This window comes from Manis pentadactyla, chromosome 2 (genome assembly GCF_030020395.1).
Source record: "Manis pentadactyla isolate mManPen7 chromosome 2, mManPen7.hap1, whole genome shotgun sequence".
Lineage (NCBI taxonomy): Eukaryota > Metazoa > Chordata > Mammalia > Pholidota > Manidae > Manis > Manis pentadactyla.
This window is the reverse complement of record NC_080020.1, coordinates 118,729,919-118,750,807: the sequence shown is the minus strand read 5'-3', so window position 1 is coordinate 118,750,807 and position 20,889 is coordinate 118,729,919. Positions and strand designations below refer to the sequence as shown.

The 20,889-nt window shown below is 37.5% G+C and overlaps 1 pseudogene; it reads right to left on the bottom strand.

Annotated features, from left to right (window-relative positions):
- Positions 1–2,730: 2,730 nt before the first annotated feature.
- On the bottom strand, positions 2,731–3,923 carry LOC118923466 (ADP-ribosylation factor GTPase-activating protein 2-like; annotated as a pseudogene).
- Between the last annotated feature and the right edge of the window lie 16,966 nt (positions 3,924–20,889).

The window sequence follows — 20,889 nt, the reverse complement described above, 5'->3', positions numbered from 1 at the left end:
AGCTGACATGGTACCATGTTGGTAGCCAAAGGGTCAAGTCCTGATACAGCCCAGCTGTCAGTGCAGACAGCTATTGGGGAGGGCTCCTGGATGATCATGAGACATACTGCCTGCAACTCAGCCCATTGACCAGTTTTCCCCTCTCCACCCTCCATCATATTGTCTCAGTCTTAGGATGGAAAGCCACAGACCCCCTCTTCTGGGGATATTCACGACTGGAGCCATCTATGTAACCAAGCATCTTCAGGTATAGGGGATTTTCCCTCCTGATAAGGATTCTTGACTACCAATTGCCCAAAAGCAAGTTCTTCCTGCTTTCCACCGGTATACATCACTGGCCCCAGTAAGCATTGGAGTTATCCACTTAAGAGGCTAGTAGAGAGGGTGCTATGCTGCTTTAAATATGTGCTCCATTTGGACAGTATAGGCGTCTGCACCATGCCACTCTGTGGCCTTTGGGTCCAGTCTTAAACCCACCCCATGATGGGATAGGTGGTTATTACTTTGGTCGGAGCTGTTCGATGATGGGCTCCATAGCCAGCAAGGCATGGTACACAGCAGCCAGTTGCTTCTCTATCAAGTTGTACCAGACCTCTGTTCCTTGCCATAGTTGTGACCAGAATCCAATAGGTTGGCATGTCCATTCAAGCCACTGCCAAAGACCCATCCATAACCATCTTCAGTTACATGAACATCTAGCTCACAGGGCCTTGATGAGTTCATTACACTCAAGGCCTATACAGCCTTGACTGCCTGCTTAGCAGCAGTAAAAGCAGCTACACATGTCTCGGCCCAGTCCCACCTGATGCTCTTTCATACCAACTGGTATAAGGGCTTCAGAATTTGTGCCAAGTGTGGGATAAACACTCTCCAGTAGCCCAAAAAAACCATAAACTCTTGTAATACTGCCACAGAGATAGGGGTAGGGAAAGCCTGGACCTTCTCTATGACTGATTCAGGAATAACTTAAGTTTTACCTGACCAGATAACCCCCAAGAATTTTACTGACAAACTGGGTTCCTGAATCTTGGTGCTGTTCACAGCCCATCCTTTCTTCTATAGATGTTGCAGCAGTCTAGGAACTGTCCCTTGTAAATCTGAAAGAATCAGACATAAGCATAATATCATCCATATAGTGATACAGCCACACCGTTTGTGGTTTCCTCCATGTGGCCAAGTCCTGAGCAGGTCCATGACAGATGGTGGGACTGTGAAGGTATCCCTGGGGAAGGGCAGTGAATGTCCACTGCCAGCCTTTCCACATGAAGGCAAACTGTTCCTGACTTTCCTGTGTTATGTCAATAAAGAAGAACACATTAGCCAGGTCCACAACATAATGATGGATCCCTAGTTCATGACTGAGTGTGTCCATAAGGGCTGCTGTGGAGAGGACAACAGCATGCAAAGGGGGTGTTACTTTATTCAATTCCCTGTCTTCCACAGTCATATGCTAGAAGCCATCTGGCTTTTTCACTGGTGGCCACACTGGGGAATTAAAAGGACTATGAGCTTTATGATGCCTGCCTTCTCCAATTCCAGTAGACCTTCTCCAATTTCCTTGTGCCCCCAGGCAATTTAAATTGCTTAGTATTTGTCACCCACCCAGGTACAGGCACAGCTACATTTGGGTGCTTAGCATGTCCCTTCAGAACTGCCTTTACCACACGCACCCTCAGTCTGAACTCACCTGCAGTGGTCTGTAACTACAGGCTCTGCAGGATATTTACCCACAAAATATATTCAGGGATTGGAGAAATGTACACAGTATACTCCTTTGGGGATAAATGCCCTATCCCCAGTGGGATTAGGGCTTTTTTCATTCTAATTGCCTTACCCCCATGCCATCTATCACAGCAGGGGTCCCAGGAAAATTCTCAGGATTGCCATAAATCAGAGAACACTCAGCTCCTGTTGTCCACCAGCACCAGGACACATTGTACATTCACAGGGGACCAATAAATTGCTAATTCTACATGTAGCCTCTGGTCCCCACCACATCCCCCAAGGTGGGGAACTTGACCTCCCCCCTCTGTCAAACTGCAATGCCCATCATCCTCCTGTGGGGTTGAGGAACCAGGCAAATCCTGAGTCTGTCCCCTAGGAAGTTTTACAGGGACACAGGCCATGCATGAGGTCTTGACTCTGTTTTCTGTAACTGGAACCGCTGCTCTGGCTTTAATTGGTGCCATAGTTCTAACAAGATCCTATTGGGCTGCCCATCAAGTTTCTCTTTCACTGCCCAGCCTTTATCAAATCAACCCATATCTGGGTCCTTGAGACCTTCATGGGGCCCTTTGCACCTCTCCTTTCAGTTGTAGCCCGTACCTCATTCTGTGCCCTTGTTTCCACCTACCCCAGATCTGCTAAAATACAAGTAGCCTCACTTATGGGTTTCCCTAGGTTCAGGGATCCAAAGAGAGATGTGGGAACTGTATGTACCACCAAATTTCTCATTCCTACAGTGAATAACTCCTCATCAGGGTCTTGGGGGTCCATATTATAGATGATATTTTTCATTCCCAATTCCCTCAATACCTGTTGGAGCTCTACATACATTTTCCAACTAGTGGGTAAACAAGGTAAATCACCCTGATTAGGCCAAACTGCCTGGATAGAAGCTATCAGTCATTCCAGAAGTGTCTGATTCCCTGAGGTGCAATGGGCACTTTGCAACCGCTGCCAGAAGGAAGGGTGAGTCATCAGGGAAGCCAGTCTACTCATCTCAGTGCCCTATATAATGATGTTTTCCACCCCCGTATACCAGGTGACATCTGCATCCCAGTGGGAATCAAACCTTTCCCCCAGGGAAAAGGGGTTGTCTTTGTACTTTGAGGGCCCAGAGGCGAAAGTACCAACATCTTCAAACAAGTCCAGCTGTGAGTGGTAAGGTTTTACATTCACTGGGGATTCCTGCTGAATCAACCTGCATCTCAGACAGAAGTAAGTGGGAGACTGAGCTTCATGATACCAAGCCCATGCCCAAACGCTCCGCTTGCTCTCGATTCTTCCCTTCCAGATTCTGTAGCTTCTTCTCCTTATAGTCAATCTGGAGCACCTGGTAAGCCAGATGCATGGAGGTAACCATGGACTCCTCAGCCTGCTTCTTGGCATCAGCTACCTGCTGTTCACAGTTTCTCTGCCACCTGAGCCTGCTGCTCAGTCTTGCTGAAGCTCTGGCTGCTAACTTTCTGGGCCCCTAGGCCTTTTTTGGCACCCAGCCCTTTCTTAGCTGCTGCTGTCTTCTTTCTAATGAGGAAGGTTTTCAGTTCTCTGCAGGAAGGGCCCCTTTAGGTGACAGATACACGGACTCTATATAGGCTTTGGGTGAACTGCCAAGAAGGTCCATGTTGGGGCCATGCTCCAGCTGGGCCAGACCCACCACTCTCTGCAGATGGGGCTGGCTGCTGAGTTTTTGCTGGGTTCATGGCTGGTGCATTTCAGGCAGGGGTTTGAGTGCACTCTGTGAAGAAGTCAGAGTCCTTCTTCTCTGGGAAGTGACTGGGAACGCTACCCATATTGTCTGTCCAAAGATTGGTGCCATGCCCAGTCAGGGCTGCAGTCCCCAGCTGCTGTCTCTTTTCCCCGTACATCTGAGCAGCTCGGCTATTATATTTGGTGTTTTCATCACTGGTTGTGAATCCATGTTGGCAAAAGAAAGCTGTTGTTTTGGCATTCCCACAGACCTGCATACACCTCAGCTGTAATCAGTTCCATAAGGGATCCAGCTCTGTGGACCTGATGAAGCTCAGGTGGATGCCGAGGGAGCATGCACCCTGGAATTGTCAATGCACAAGAAAACACCATACGTGATTCTGGCCCAACTTGGATTCTTGGCGCCAACAGTGGAAGCAGGCCTTGGTCGGAATTGCTTGCAGCCTCCTAAAAAGAGTCTGGATTTCAGTCTTGCTTGGCTCTGCAGCCATTTTCTCTCCTGTATAACCATCTCTCTCTCCTCAATAACATTTTCCACTATCTTGAGGAAAAGAAACACTATAATTCCAGCTGCTATATAGCCACTCAGGGCCTCTAAGCAGTCTTCTATCTCACGGAGAGCTAATTCTGCAGCTTCTGGTGTCTCCACCCTTCCCCAGTTCTGAGGAAAGCCCCACCCTTCCAGAAAGTGCCCTACCCTAGACCACTTCCCCAGTAGGGATTCCCAAATTGGAAGCCCCCCAGACGGGGGCTCCCAGGTGAAGTTGCACCCTCTGCTGCTGCAGCCACTTGGGGCCTCCCCACTATCCACAGCGGGGGTTCTGGGCACCTACCCATCATCTCTAGGGGCAGCCTGCCCAAAGGTCACACCCATTTAGACAGATTTCAGGTTCAGAGGTCTTGCTGAGTATCACCAGATTTAACTCCAGGGATTGGAAACCCTGGGGTAAAATACCTAGCTGAAACTGAAATCAGTCAAAGGGAGAAATAAACTTTAAAACCCATTTATTGTTTGCAAAAAGCCATCCAGGGATTCCCCCCAACCCCCCATCCGCCCTCACCCCCGCAGAAGCAAGTGAAGCCTTCCCCCAACCTCTCAGGTTCAGATAAGCCCTCAGTAGCCCAGGTAATTACGCATTGATATGGAGATGAGCTACCTCTCTCCACCCCTTAGGAACACCTGTTGATATGGAGCTGCACTAAAGCCAGGCAACAGATTCTGGAAATACTGCAATTTTACCCATATTAATTTTCCAAACAAGCCAAGATATAAACAGCATAGTAAAAATAGGGAAAATTTCATCTTAAAACTAAGATTGCTTTTAAAAACCCAGGAAGTTAGGAAGTAAGATTCTTAACATATTTTTTAGCAAACAGACAATAACTCAGCCCACCTTGGGGCCAGGACAGGCAGTCTTGATTGATATGTTCCCAGAGGGAAGCTGATATCCTGGGGAGGAACTGGATCAGTAAATTTCTTTTGCTGAGTTACTTTTGCAGAATTACCTGAAAGACTGATAATAGAAGAGAAGACATGTAATGTCTCTCATCAAAGATAAACATCTTGAGACCCCCTTGACATGTCCACACCCCTAGCCCTTTGTCACATTCCTGAAAAATCCTTTAAAGGGGGAACCCCCAATCTTTCAGTATGCCTCTTTTCTGAGGTCTCCTGCACTTTTTCTCAACCTTTCAGGGTGCACCTCCTTTCTGAAAACACCCTCATTTTCTCTCTCTTTAAATAAAACATTTACTCTGCTTCACCACTGTGTTTCTGCCTTTCAGTTCTTTGTTGTGGAGGGGATAAGAACTAAGGAAAATTAACAATGTCCCCTTAGCATTTCTATAATATTTTTATTTCCCTTCTGCCTCTTTATCTGTCCCTCTGTCCTTCTGTCTGTCCCTCCCTTCCTTCTTTCCACCTTTCCTTTTTTTTTCATCATTTATTTAATTTACCGACATGCGGAACTCCTGTCTGAATTAGTGTTAAGGGACATTGTAGCTTATGTTATTCATCACCATTAGGAATAGGGTAATCTATAGCTTGATGACAGGGTGATTGTACCACTCTGCCAAGCTTATGCGTGTAGTGCTGTTTCATTTACGGAGACCTGCAGAGAACCAAGGGCAGGTCACCCAAAAATGTGCCATTAGGACATGAGATTATTTTGAGCTGAAAACAACCAAGGCCCAAAAGACTCAAGAAGATACCTTGACCCTGCCTGCTACACCCAATGGCATAAAAAGAATTTAGATGGACAAACTGCTCCAGGAGGAGATCACCATAGATAGTTTTATTATAATGTAAACTTGGGGTGGTAGGCAGGGAGGGATGTGACTAAATCAGTTAATATTCCTGTGTTTCTCTGTGCCCTATCAGGTATTTTTGTTTACCAAACATATCCTCTTTTCACATTCCTATGAACTACTTCCCATTTCCTTTGAAGTCTCAGACCCCCACCCCCTTCTCCTTGATTCAGGCTGACATATATGCCTCAATTGTTCCTGATGGTCTTTGGATTCCACATCTATGGCTTTCCCATACCTACATAATTAAACTTTGATTTTTTCTCTTGTTGATCTGTCTTATGTCAATTTGATTCTTAGACCAGCTAGAAGAACCTTGAGGGGAGAGGAAATTTACTCCTCCCCAGCAGGTTCTATAGCCAATAATATTGTATACAAATATGAAAGTTGCTAGGAAAGTAAATCTTAAAAATTCTCATCACAATAAAAAAAACTGAATTTGTATGGTGACAGATGGTAGATAAACATAATGTGACGATCATTTCACAGTATAGACAATGCTGAATCATTATGTTGTACAACTGAAACTAATATAATGTATCTCCATTACATTTCAATTAAAAAAAATGACATTATAGGACTATATCTGTAACTATACATTATGATAAACAACCAAGAGATATACTGACATTTATTATCTGCTTCCAGTTTAGTTAAGGACTGGTTCTGACTTTACCACATATTTTCCTTTTATGTTAATAAGATTGGTATCACAGTTTTAGATATATAAAAAAAGCTTAATTTCTATGTTGGTTACAGAGCCCAAAAATATCTTTGCACACAACACCCATGCATTTACAATTTACTTCTCACGTTGGAAAATTATGGATAGAATAGACTAACATTGTTTTGATTTATTTAATCAATTCTCAGATTTCTAAGATGGCTTAGTGTGCTCTTTGAAATCTACTAGTGATTGGAACATCTCAATTATATAAGTTGAAATATTAGGTATAATTTTTCCAATTTCTTCTTTATCTGTAATGCAGAAAAAACGAAGGATAATAATATGAAACAGGATACATTTAAAAAGATCACCTTTGCAAATGTGTAGAGCAAATAATGATGCCGGGGTTCTTGTTCAGGAAGCCAAAGAATGAGCTTCACAAACACTCAAGGTAGGAGAGCAAGGTACAGGCTTTTATTTAGAAATAAAGTGAGAGAATAGAGCTCCTGGCTCACGCCAGTAGGGGACAAGAGAGCCAGTAGTGGTGCGTTGTCTAGGGGGTTTTATAGGCAGTTGAGGATTTTTCGAGAACATGAAAAAAACTTGGGGTGTGGACTTGCATCACCTGCCCTGTCTTCAAGGTGGGCTGGGTCGTAGTCTGATTGCCAGGGCTGATAGTGGAGGCATGGGTTATGCTGATACCCTTGCAGGACACTCAAACATTCCAGGCCAAGTTGCTTCTGGCCTTTTGACCTTTAACTGATCTCACTGAAGATGTCTATATTCTTAGGTATCTTTCCCTAGAGAATTAGTGTGACCTTGACTTTGCATGCTTAGCACAGAGTTTCATTAGGGACTTTTTTGCCTATTGTTACATTGCTCTGACTGTAAATATTCCACCTTGCTCTTCTCGGAGACCCTCACCCTACTCTGACTACACCCACCGTCCCTGTCTCACTAAGATGCACTGTGGGGTACTGGCATGGAAAAACAATGGAATAGCTTTCTGCCCAAAAACAAATGCTCTGACATGCATACATACACACACATACCATGAACATGTACACACACACAACTTCCCTTTTCTTCTTCTATTTTCTTCATTACATGTCAAGTTTATTGAAATTGCATTAATTCAGAATTATTTCCTTAGTCATGTCAAATGAAGGACTCAGTTTAAAGAAAAAATAAGCTTTAATTTGGGTGTTAGGGATTACAGTCTGGGAGACACTGATTTAGGTAGCAACCCAAATTGTGCTCTGAATTGCTAACACAGTTTAAGGTTTTTAAAGGTAAGTATCAGTATGTTACAGGTTGAGTTTACTCTCAGTTCTCCCCACCACAACAAATAATTGAAAGGCAGAGACATAGTAGTGGAACAGAGGGAAAGTTTTATTTGAATACACCCCAAGGGAGGAGTGGGCCAGAGTCAAGGTAGACAAAGGCCCTGAACTTTTAGTGGGGGAGGGGGTCCTAGCTAGGAGGCACTTCCTTTGATTGACAGGATGAAGTCATTTGACTAACAGCTCTCGTTCTACACCAATTTCTCTTGGTGCCATGTCTTTTCCCAGAATGCACACAGAAAATCCCATGGGGGTTGAGGAAGCAAAACCACAATTTTATTTTAATGAGATTAAGGGGAGGTGTGGTTTGGGCGGTTTTTAGTTTTGTTCCATTGCGCCTGCATCTGGACCTGGTTGGGACTGGTTTAGCCTGGTCCCAAAAAGCAAGATGTTATCTCCCTGCAAAGCCTTTGTTGTCTTCAGGTGGGACTCCCTACCTGGGCTGTTTGCATAGCTTTTCCCTGAACCCTATCTTGCTCTTCTGCATTTGCTCCTGTCTGTCTTTCTACCTAACAATCCTAACAAATAAATCAGCTTACTTACATAAATTGTTTTGCATATTTTGTGATTGGAGACTGTGGAGAAGTTTGTACATTATTCAGTTATTGGTTGGTTGCTATGGCTGAAGTCAGGCAAATGTTCTTTGAAGTCCATAACAATTAGTGGTCTGAGGACTGTGGTTTGGCAGCAAGCTATGTCCGGCATTCTTCTGATATATGAGACTGCCTACCTATGCAGACCTAATTTCCATAATGGCCTTGTGACTTCATTTTAGTTGTTTCCCTTAGCCATGCTGACTCCATTTTGATTTCAGTTTGTCACATTTCACAGTTATTATCACTGTTCATCTTTAAATATAATACTTACATTAAAAACTCCCCATCCAAAGTAACATCTAAATGTGAGCACACATTTGTAAAATAGGAAAGTTACCAGTAATTGCAAAAAGTATAATGTAACAAAGTTGGCAAATGTAACATAATTTTTAATTAGGTTGGAGTTTGGAGAAAGAGGATAAGAAGAAATTATATATCCTACCAGGCTTAACTATGAAAAAATTATCAGAAAGTTGTTATACTAGGAAATATTACATAGCTCAAAATGTACTATGCAAACAGTTGGGGCTCCAGTACTTCTATATCTTAAGTTGCAATAAAGATGCTTTCAGGACTGTATGTGAGTTACAGTTTTAATGTTTATAAAGAATAGACATAAACATAAAACCTGTCTTCTGTCACAAGTAAATGGCAAATATATTCACCACCATTATTAGCAAAGGGCTTTTTAATATTTAGTATATTTGCATCTAGTGTAGGAACATGAGAAAAGTATGTGTAAAGGAAATTATTACTATAAATATTTTCACATTAACCTATTTTAAGTTCTTTATTGGATGATTTTATAGAAATGTGCTTGGGCATTATCTAACTCCTTCAGTAGTTATGGTGATTGAAAGTTCCAATTTGCAGAGTTTTATAAGGCTGTTAAGCATTAAATAAAGAAACCAAATATTATACTATGGTAATAATTCAAATAAACCAAAGCTCCATTTAGAATTTTGTCCTTATTAATAATTTAATTGTTTTATTAGCATAATATTAGGAACATTCACAGATGCTAATTTTGTTTCTGCACCCTATATTTAATGTTATATAGTAGAGAAACTTCTAATCTTTTATATCTTCTCACTTAAGACAACTTTATTAGTATATTTGACATTTTTATCATTTCCATGATGCTATACAAAAATGTATTAGCAAATTTGCATTAATTGGTTACAGATAAGAAATCTGTATATTAATGACAATGATAATACTTTTTAAAGCAAAATAACACACATTTATGTCTTTTGAACCTACTACATTTGTGTTATAGTAATAAGCTCATTTTTTTGCTTTTCTATTACTTCTAAACAAACTCTGCAACAAAGATGAGTACATAATGTTATGCGTATTTATCAGGTTCTTCTTTAAAACCACTTTTAAAACTTTCTTTTGCCCACCATCTTTCTTACTAAGCTTAGGTTACCATTCAGCAGGTATAGACTATGGGGAAAAAGATGTGGACAGTGTGTAGTAGTTATGATTGGGGTCTTTTCCCTGGGGAGAGTAAGGCAGTGGAAGACATAAATCTAAGTACAAAAGTCATATGCAAGGACTATGCACAGTAATGCTGTCTATTGAAGTAGGTTTCTGTTATAGCTGTCTGTGGGATGGCAATATAAGCCATAAAGTTATTTTACCATAGCTTATATGGTTTACATCTCAGTTTCAGTTCAATTCAGAAAAAGGAAAAAAAAGCTGAATTTGTTTCAACCTCATCTATATAATTCAGAGAAATTTAACCTTCAGAATGCTTGATAGTGACCTAGTTTGAAAGAACAGTAGAAGGCTGAAGGTGTATTTTTATGTAAAATTAGTCAGTCCAAAGTTCTCCAATATAGCTGAATATGGCAACCTGGGTCATTATCAAAAGAGAATGAAAGAAAGAGTTGTACTCAAACTTCAAGACCAAAAAAAGCTGCCATCTGCAGAGTCAGGCAGGGGAATATAATGACTCAGGTTAATGCTGAGCAACTAGAGGATGTTTTAAACATCTAGAAGCAGCCAGTTCTATTGGCAGATGCAGCAAATGAGAGCATAAGCATCACTGAATGAAGCCAAGCTGTCTGGATCCTCTCCTGATGGCCTCAGTGTTACTATTTTTAGGGCAAACTCTTCTGGCATCGTTTTGACTTCTGCTTTTCAGGCAGTGAAAGGTAAGCAGGATTTAGAATTGAATCTAACGAACTTGATACCACTGACTCATAGGGCATTTTCTCCTTAGAGAACACAATTAGCTGTTTAAAAAAGAAGGTGGTGAAATAACAGGAAAATATGCATTGTTTTTGCAAATTTTCAAATTTTAATTTTCTTTTCTTGACTTTAGAAAATACTACAGCATTTTTGCTGCCCTAACAAAATAGGAAATCATTGAAGGTGTTACAAAGAGGACAGCAGGCATTTTTCATGTGAAATGAGGGTAATGAAATGGAGGCGGTGGCTAGAATACACTGGAACAGGAGAGATGAAGTCGTCCCACCAGCCTGCCTCTCAAGCTTCAAATCCAAGAATGAAGAGGAAACTGTGTTATCTAGGGAGCAGATTCTATCAGTTAAGCCTAAAACGTGCTGCCTTCCTGAGGCCAGCTCTGCCCTCAACAAAACCTCGAGCCACAGCTAACCTTAGCTCAGGGCACCTCCCCCTCCACGACTAAAGGGCCTGGCTGGGAGCGGCTTCTCCTTCCGGGTTTTATAGACTACAGTGTTTGTGCCAACATTCCCATTGCCCTCTGATAGTGAATATTGTCTGTAACCTTTTAAACTCTTGATATTCTCCTTAGAGCCGTAAATTTGTTTTCTCTGGACTGTAAATTTCTTTTGAGATTTTGCAAAACAACAATATCAAAATAAAATCTCTCTGTAAAACATAATAAAATAGGGCAGTATTGAACAAAATAAAACAAACCAAAACACCCCATAGAATCAACGAGGCTTTTGAAGATAATTCTATGGGCAACATGAAAGTGATGATAACCAACACTCATTTCCCCACATAATTGTTTAGGATACCCATCATCAGTCCCAAGGGATTCATTCAAGTCTGTAAGGCTTCGCCCAACACAGAGGCAGGCTATGGAAACATGTTCCTACCGTCATCCCTCCTACTGGCATCTCCTTCACATTTGGTCACACTGTCTTCCATTGCTCCCACTTCCCCTTCATTTAAATAACCTTGAAATAAACTTCACCTTGTATAAGTATTTAAAGTGTATATTTTCTCTTCTGATAAGCTAAGGTTGAAACCTCTTTTAAATGGCAATCAATAAAATCAGCAATAGCAATAGTTTCAATAAAGGTCACACATAGTTATATAGATGGAAAATTATGAAAATGTCCACTGGTTATAACAGGGCATATGTTCTTAATGCAATAAAATGAACCACATATTTATGTTAATAAGCATTCATGTTATACAATAGGTACCGCAGTAAGTTTAGTTTAAATACATCATCATTATAAGGACTAGTAATATGTATTTGCTCTTCAGAAAAGAAAACGATCTTGTATTTTAGTTTATATGCTTGAAATTTGATCAGTCACACAGTGAGCTGCAGGTTAAATAATCATGATAATAGCTATTTCTGAAAGATAATGGTCTTTCGTTATAATTTGCTGTATTTGGTAAAACATATATATGTAATATGTACACACACATACACACACACACACACACACACACACACACACATTTCCCTCTTGTGTCCTTTATAGAGAATAAACTTCAGGGGACAGCAAACTTTTAATAAAATTGAGCTGATTAAAGTTGAAGTCGAGTGTGTTTTTGGATAATGGAGAAGAATTTTTTAAATAATTTGTGTATTAAAGTAAATGTGGTGGTGATTTTTCAAATGAGGGAAGTGTAGAGAATGGCATGGGGATGAGAGTCTGGGAAAGGTGACTGGGAGGCTTGAATCTTTAGAGCTCACAATATTGGAATGTGATAAAACATGCTCTCATGAGTCAAACTGAGGGCAGGCCTATTCTTGTTAAGTTATGTGCTGTCTTCCACAAAAATGACAATAGAAAGCTGCCACCTAAGTTTGGTAATATGAAATAGTGCCTGCCTCAGTATATAACATTATTTGGATAATACAAAGCCAATTGTTAATGGGTTTCCTGTAATGTCTAATCTTTTTCCACACTAAGTGTTACATTTTAAATGGAAACAAACCCCAAATCCAATCATTTATAATTAAGACTAAAAGGAAACAAAATATTGCCCAGAAGCATGTTTCAACACTGTTTCATTGTCAGATTTTGTAAATCCTAAATCCGATTACCATCATTGCAATTTGCAGATAATAGCAGTAACTGAATCAGAAAGCTGCTGAATCAGAAGTCAATTGTTAAAGAGTAATTTGATGACAATGAGAAAAATATGCTCAGAAGGAATACAAATAAATGTGCATCAATGATTTTATGTACACTGTCCAAATAAAGTGTCTTTAAGTGCACCTATACACTCAAACACTTTTAATGTTTTAGAAGATAGACATATGGCAAGTCTTATGCATAGTAGAGAAAAGAAAATCAGAGACCTTGGTATTCTTAATTGGACAATAATAATCAATTGGATTTATTTTATATTATCATACCAAAAGTAGAAATCTTGGGAGTCACTATTTCCAGGTTTAAATAATGATTTTGAAAAAAATCTAAAAACATATAAATATTGTTGTATTTTATTGACGTTCTTAGCTACATTATTAATTTAATGGAATAAGAATTCTCCATCCCTTTCTACAAACAAATTGGGTTTTATTTTTTCTTTTAATTTGCATGTTGCTATCTATTAGTGAGATTGAGTATCTGTTTGTGTATTGTTTAGCTATGTAGATTTCTCTTTCCATCAATTGCCTATATATATATATATATATCCTTTGCTCAACTTTCATTGGATTTACTTTTGTGTTTTACTGACTTGTGTTTTAATGACTTATAAAGCCATTTTAATGAAACAGCAATATTAAAACAATAATAAAAGCAATATGATTTAAATTTACACATATTTTATTATTTTATTGGTAAATATTTTAAAATTTGATGCAAAAAGTGTTGGTGAAGTTAAGTATAAACAGTAACACTTTTGCATCTGGTGTGGGACTTTAAATTTGCTCAGTCATTCTGGAAAGCATTCTGATAAATTTTATTGTAATTAAATATGCCAAAATTCTATGACTAGAAAATAGATTTAAGTATTTTGTGTTTATTTGAGTATTTAATGTTACAAAAGGACTAGAAAGGGACAGGCACATTGATATTCTTTACACAACATTAACTGTAGGATTCTAGGTATTTATCAATAAGAAAATGATGAGTATCATAGCACATATGATGGATTTTAATGGAGCAGTAATAATATGCTATATTTAAATATAGGAAAAATACACTTAAAAAACAGACTTGACTAAAAAGAAAGATGAGACCTACAGCATAATGCTATTTATTTTTAATAAATAATGTGTGGGTAACTTTATATGCTTTTCTAGGATTCATACATATCTAAAGACATTTATTAAACATATAAAATGGTTATTATAGAAATATTGGAATGTGAATAGAAGTGAAGTGGATATAATGAAGTTAAAAGAGGAGAGAAATTTTTTAGCTAAGATGGTATTAATGTGCTAAGAATTCTTTACATCTGAATTTCCTTATAGCTATGTTCCTTCTCCCCCATACAATAATAACAGCAATAATAATAATAAAAGAATGAAAATAGTTAGGGTGATAGAGAACCCAAAATAACATGATTAGAAAAAGTCAAATAATTACAATGCATCAGGAAGTGATAAGTTATTTTGCATTAATATTAAGATATAGATTTGTAATTTATTTAGGAGAGAGAGGGGATGGGAGAAAAACACATATCTAAGTAAAAAAAAGTCTGGGAAATATGTATTTATCTGTGACAATATCAAATATTTATAATAAAATATTTAAGTTATTTTACTTGAAGATTCTAATTTAATTCAAAGGCCAGCAAAGCTCCTGTTGTTAGCTAAACTAGGAGAATAATCTTCCTATTATTTTTTTAACTGTATTATGTGATGTAATCCTATTTTCTCTATAAAAGAAAAGAATTTTCAGCTCCTTCTATGATTTTGTTTTCCTCTCTACCTTTCAGAGCTTTCAGATGAGTTAGGTATTTTTTTACTCCTAAGTAGAAGCAAATAAATGGGAGTCCATTTTGAATTCAGCTTGCTTTCTTCCGTTGATACTATTACTACAATAAAATCATTTTATATAATAGATAATAAGTTCATCCACTGATGTCAGCCTCACTATTGTAAGAGGATAATCAATTTCTTGTTTTTAAATAATATGTAATTTACATAAACAGTAGGATCATGCAGTGTATAAAAACTTTTCTGTTATGAGTGACATAGTCTTGGTTCCAGTGATAATTCTGAACTATTCCAGGATTTGAATACCTGCCATAGTATATTTCTAGTGGTAACATAATCTCTCCAATTTTGCTCCATACTTAGGATGGGTATTGAATTTCCTCTGAAGATGAAGGACTTATAAAACACTGGATGCTTTAAAAATTAGCTTCTGCTGCAGACTTAGTCATGTATCTTAATTAATTCAAAGACCAAACAGTGCTTGCAAGAGAAACATAAATATGTTGAAATACCTTTTGAGGATTATTGACTTTGGGTCACAAGTAATGTCAAGCAACTTCATATACTCTGCTGTCAATAGTTAAAACAAGAAGCAAAATCTGCATTTGCACACACACACTTTCAGTGTGTGTATTTTCTGAACTCAAGATATCATCTAGCAGCATTTTGCAGACCTTAAATGAAAGTTCAAAGGAAATTTCTATACTCTAAGATGAATTCAATTATAAAATGGAGTAGCTTCCATATAATGTTTGATTGGAACTGATTATCTGTAATGTAATGACATGATAAAAGACAAATATCAAGAAAATAATCTAACAGGGTTCTATAAATATGCTCAGTTAAAGCATATACTTGTAGATTGATACAAGTATCTGACACTACTTATCTCCATAAGGAAAGATTTCTATAGAAGAAATAACCAAAAAATCATCACAAATCAGGATTAACAGAAGAATATTTGTAAAATATTTTAGTGATATTTAGTGATTTGAGTCCCAGTGAAAACAAAAAACAAAAAGAAAACAGAGGAAAATAAATGCCATTATTTTCATTAGTAAATGTTTATTATTTTAAAAAATATATTCAGAAGTTTCCAGGAACTTGTTTTCTTTCTTATATAAAGGTATATGTTAAAATCTTCACTTTCGTCTCCTGTTCCTTAATCCCTAAAGTATCTCCTGTCTTGTCTTTTTTAAGGAAATATTTGCTGATTTTATAATTGGAAAAAACATACATTTTCTAAAGATTTTAAACATTATGTTTTATTCTATTTGCTCTAGAAATTAATGAAGATATAACTGTTTATGGCATATATATATGTATATATATGTCAGAAAAACTTTCAACAACATTCGTGACTATTATATATCAAGTTTTCATATACAGTCAAGTCTGTTTCTGCTCTCCATAATTCGCCATTGATTTATTTAGTTATTTGTATACATATATATCTTAGCCATAAAGCATTAGTCATATATATATATATAATAGTCATATAGGTATATCATTAGTCATATGCATAAGTATGTGTGTATGTAAATATGTGTATATACCTACAGAGAAAGGGGACTATTTTGATTTTTCATTTCAATTTGCTAATTTTTATTTTATGATATATTTTGCCATCGTTTAAGAGTAATGTTGACGTGAAATGATATTTTCTTTTATCTGTATTTGATATTGACATATAAGCTAAATCATATTGATAATATATTCTTGTGTGCATTCTGACTTTTTCTGGAAGAGATTTTTTGATGTAGAGGTTATTTCTTGAATAAAGTGTAGAACTTCCTTGTAAAATTCTCTAACCTCAGTTATTTTGTGGTTAAATATATAATAAATATAACTTTATTGAAGATTAATGTTCAAATTAGAATTTTAATTATTTTTTAAACATTCCTAGTTTGAAAAAATTAGAATTGCACAAAACATAAATGTATACCTCAATGAATTTGTAAAACAGTGAAAACTTATAATAGCCAAACCCAAATCATGAAATAACATTGAATTCCCTCCAAATCATTGCGTTTCATATTTCCAAAGGTGAGGACAATATTGACTACTAACACATAGTCAAGTGTTTAAAATGTATAAACAAATGTTTAACTTGTATAAAATGAAAAAAATGTACAGATAGTAGAAAACATCAGTATATAGATCATTTCATGTCATGTTTCTTTTACCTAAATTATGCTTATGAATTTTATTTAGGTTGTTGATATCATTCTAATTCATTCATTTTCTTCACTGATAGTCTATTTTGTGACTATAGCACCATTTATCAGTTTGCTCTAGTAATAGATGGAGAGTAAGGAGTTAAGCATTGGGTTTGTGATATGTCCTCTCTTTCCCCTGGGAAACAAGAAGACAGGTGTCTGCCTAATCTCCTTGAAAACTCTTGGTAAAAGTGTAAATTTCTTTTTTTCTGGTAAGAGAGCTCTTACGTCTGAAATGTTTTTAACAGATTGTGCCTGGCTATCTAGAATTGCTTACTGTTAATACACCTGGGGTCTATGGATTTACAGGACATAGCTCCCTTGATAATGTCACATAAGCTGTGTAACTACTTGAGTATAAAAAATAAATGTTTCATGACTTAAATGGCTACATTTGTGTAAGTGAGCTTACTTCACACTTCACTTTGAAACGTGCCCTGTCGTTCAAGCCTGAGTATGTCAGATATTGGAAGAAAAAGAACAGGAAATTTCACAAGAGATGCTGAATCTCTGCCTTCTTTGCCTGTGTATCGTGATGCTTTGTATTCTTGAAATAATTACAAAGCTTGAAAATGGGTAAGATTCTAGTTCATGGAGTCTAATCTGACAATCTGATCCTCTGTATTACCTCAGTGGACTTTCAAATTGTTTTCAATTTTAAGGTTAATTTAAGTATTCTGGAAACAAACCCTGCCTGAAGATTTGCGTGCAGAAGTTAATTGTGGGAATACCTGCAAAGGAGTGAGAATGTGCACTGTGCAGAGATAAAATTTTATTTGCAGTGAATTACAACGGAGGATACAGGAGAGCCCAAAGGGAGCTCTGAAGCCGGGATGGGCTTTCAGAGATGGCCCAGATTGAGGCAAGAGAGCCGGACATTGCTACCACATATTATTTAGTCATTGGAGGAGGGATTTTTCCAGGACAAGGCTTAAACTTGGTGAATTAGCCCCTCCTACCTAAGACAACATTAAGAGATAACAGCCCAGTCCCCAGCTGCTTCAGCTACAGTGACTACTTGATTGCTCTCACATGGAAAACCCTGGGATAGAACTTCACATATGAACCTGTTTATGGATAAACTTAATCACAGCATTCTTTGCATAAATAAATTCAGCTGCTCTTATAAGATACCTGCCACAATATAAAGCCACTGTTTCTTCAAGGAAAAAACAAAAGCAGCACGATAAAAAAGAGTGCAGGAAATACCACAACTCAATCTTCATCTGAACCTCTGAAGGTATAAGGTATAAAACATCCTTTATAATTTCTTAAATCTCCCCGAGAGAACACAGGGCACTGTACTTATCCTTCATCTTCAAAATAATTGTGATAATCTAGATATAAGTATCTATACTTCTGAAAATAGAGTCCTGAATATTTTCAGGTCTTGAAGAAAAGCTGACATTAAATATGTACAGTGTGTTAGACATTATCAACTTTCTATTTATGGAAGTTACTTTTCAAGAGATGAAATATCATTTAAAGATTTTAACAGTGTAACTGTGAACACTGCACCACAGTGAATACTTTTTGAACATTCTCTTTAGCATAACCAGCAACAAGCCAGAGTATATGCAAAGAAAGTGAAGGCTCCTACAGCCAGCAGGGATTCTCACCTGGCCCTAGTGGGCTAGCTCACTACACATGTGTGGGCAATACATTGTTATTAACTCTATATAAAGAGCTCCACCCAGTGTTCTGGGTTACGTGGTGGCACAGCTGCTGCACAGCTGCAGGAGAGCAGAGACTGGAGTGGTGGCAGCACTGAGGACAGCCTGAGACGGCTGCAGGGCAGAGAAGCCCATGGGCAGAGACCAGTTTGCTTCATGCAGACTCGCTCTAAGTGGACAGGATTCTAGTGGTTGACCTGCCATGGTAAGAATAAAGTTGGGTGTAAGCCCTTTCACCCCAAGAACATTCCACTGTCTTTTTTTGGTCTCACTGAATCCATAATGTACTTGTTCAGAGCTGAAACCCATTGGCAAGATAATACAGATTCCTGTTTTAAGTGTCAATTATATGTTAATATGTTAATGTTAATAGAGCATTGTTGAGACATTAGCTATGAATTGTTTTCCTTTTTGGTCTTCATGGTTTTGTGTCTCATAAATAACATTTTATTTATGATTATGAACTGTTTTCCTGGTCTCATTGTAATTCATGTATGACTACAATAGATTATCCTCAATATTGAGGTTCAGTTTCAAATTTTTCTCCCTTACCTTCTTAGAATCTATTAAATGTACATCCAGTACTGTTTGTCTATCTTTACATATTTACTAAGGTACATTCTTGAACGATTTTGGGAATTGCATATGACATACATGTCTTCACAAGTAATTCCTTGCTTTTACTGTGGTTATGGTTCTCTTTTTCTTTTTATAGTACTAATAAAACAATCATGCATACCCATTTTTTAAATATTTTCTTTCACTCTTTTCTGAAAACTAAGCAATATATTTTACAGTAAGAAAGAAAATAGGCCTTACTTTTTTTCTGTCTGCATCTTCTGATATGTTTTACCTAGAACATATCTTTATAGTTACTTAAATCTCCCCAAAATACTCTGAAACTTGGTTTTTACTTTTAAGAGCTAATCACTCCTATTGTCACTGGCATTGCATTTGGGAATTATTGATTTGCCTAAAAAAAAATGCTATCAAATTGTGTATTGATATTGTAAAAAATGTATATATTCAAGTCTACAAAATGAAGGAGTCTGGGTCCCCCACTGGTAAATAGTCACCCTAGTGAGGCACACAGCGTTAGGTCTATATGACATTTTTGGGTTTACCTGTTACATTGAATCATATTCAGTATACAGATGAAACAGGACTGCAGTCCATTTGCAAGGTGCTGCAGCATTCAGGGTGACTCAGGAGATGAAGTACTCTGCTGCTTGCTGTGGATGAGGGGCTTGCACAGGGTTCCTGTGTGGTCTGAGTGATAGAAGGCCAGAGAGAGTTTTAGGTGTCCAACAGAAGAGTGAATGTGTACTATAACCTCTCCATCTGTGGACAAGGAGGAGGAGAATTCAGAGACAAAATCAGAGTTGGATATTAACTCTGGGGAAAAATGTCTATTAGGTTCTAGTTTTGAGAGAAGGAGCCAAAAATTACTGGGCTTGGGGCATTTTTCAAGAGCTTGACAATGGTTTTAAGACTCATTATTTACTATTCCATTTTTCAAATAACAAAGTTGAAACAAAATAAGTCAATGTGAATATGCACTAAGTTCTATGACTTTGCTCACATTTCATGAGATCAAACAATGTGATCACTCAAACCATAACATTATGCTTAATTGTTACAATGTGATTTTTATAAGAACAATTATGTAGTTATTTCACCAAGATTTGTTTTTAGTATTTGTAATGGAAACGCCATATTCCATTTCACAATTAACACATATTCTCAAATCAGATACTGATTTCACAAACGAGAAGAAAATAATTTGTAAAAAATATGTGTAATACATTTCTTCATCGTTATAGAACTACATAAAGTAGTAAAATATAAATAATAGATTACAGAACAAAATAAGTATTTGCTAGTCATTCAATTATTTTGATGACTATGAAAGATGAGTGACATTCAATCAAAGCTAACAAATGGCACTTGGCCTTGCTCATTTGACTTTTTCTTTTAAAATGAGGTCTTTCTGGATAAGAGTGGACCTTAACTCCAATGACTGTTGTCCTTATAAGATGGTCATATAAAAACATGGACACAAGGCCAAGCGAATATGGAGGCAGAGATTGGAGTGATGCATCTACAAGCCAAAGAACATCAAAAATTGCTTCAACCAATAATACACAAAGAGTAAAGCATGGAACATAACCTTTTCTTGCCCGGGGAGATATGTTCAAGAAGAGGTCACTCATGTTTATGTCTAAGAGGATTTTGCCTATGTTTTCTTCCAAGAGTTTAATGGTTTCATGACTTACATTCAGGTCTTTGATCCATTTTGAGTTTACTTTTGTATATGGGGTTAGACGATGGTCCAGTTTCATTCTCCTACATGTAGCTGTCCAGTTTTGCCAGCACCATCTGTTGAAGAGACTGTCATTTCGCCATTGTATGTCCATGGCTCCTTTATCAAATATTAATTGACCATATATGTCTGAGTTAATGTCTGGATTGTCTAGTCTGTTCCATTGGTCTGTGGCTCTGTTCTTGTGCCAGTACCA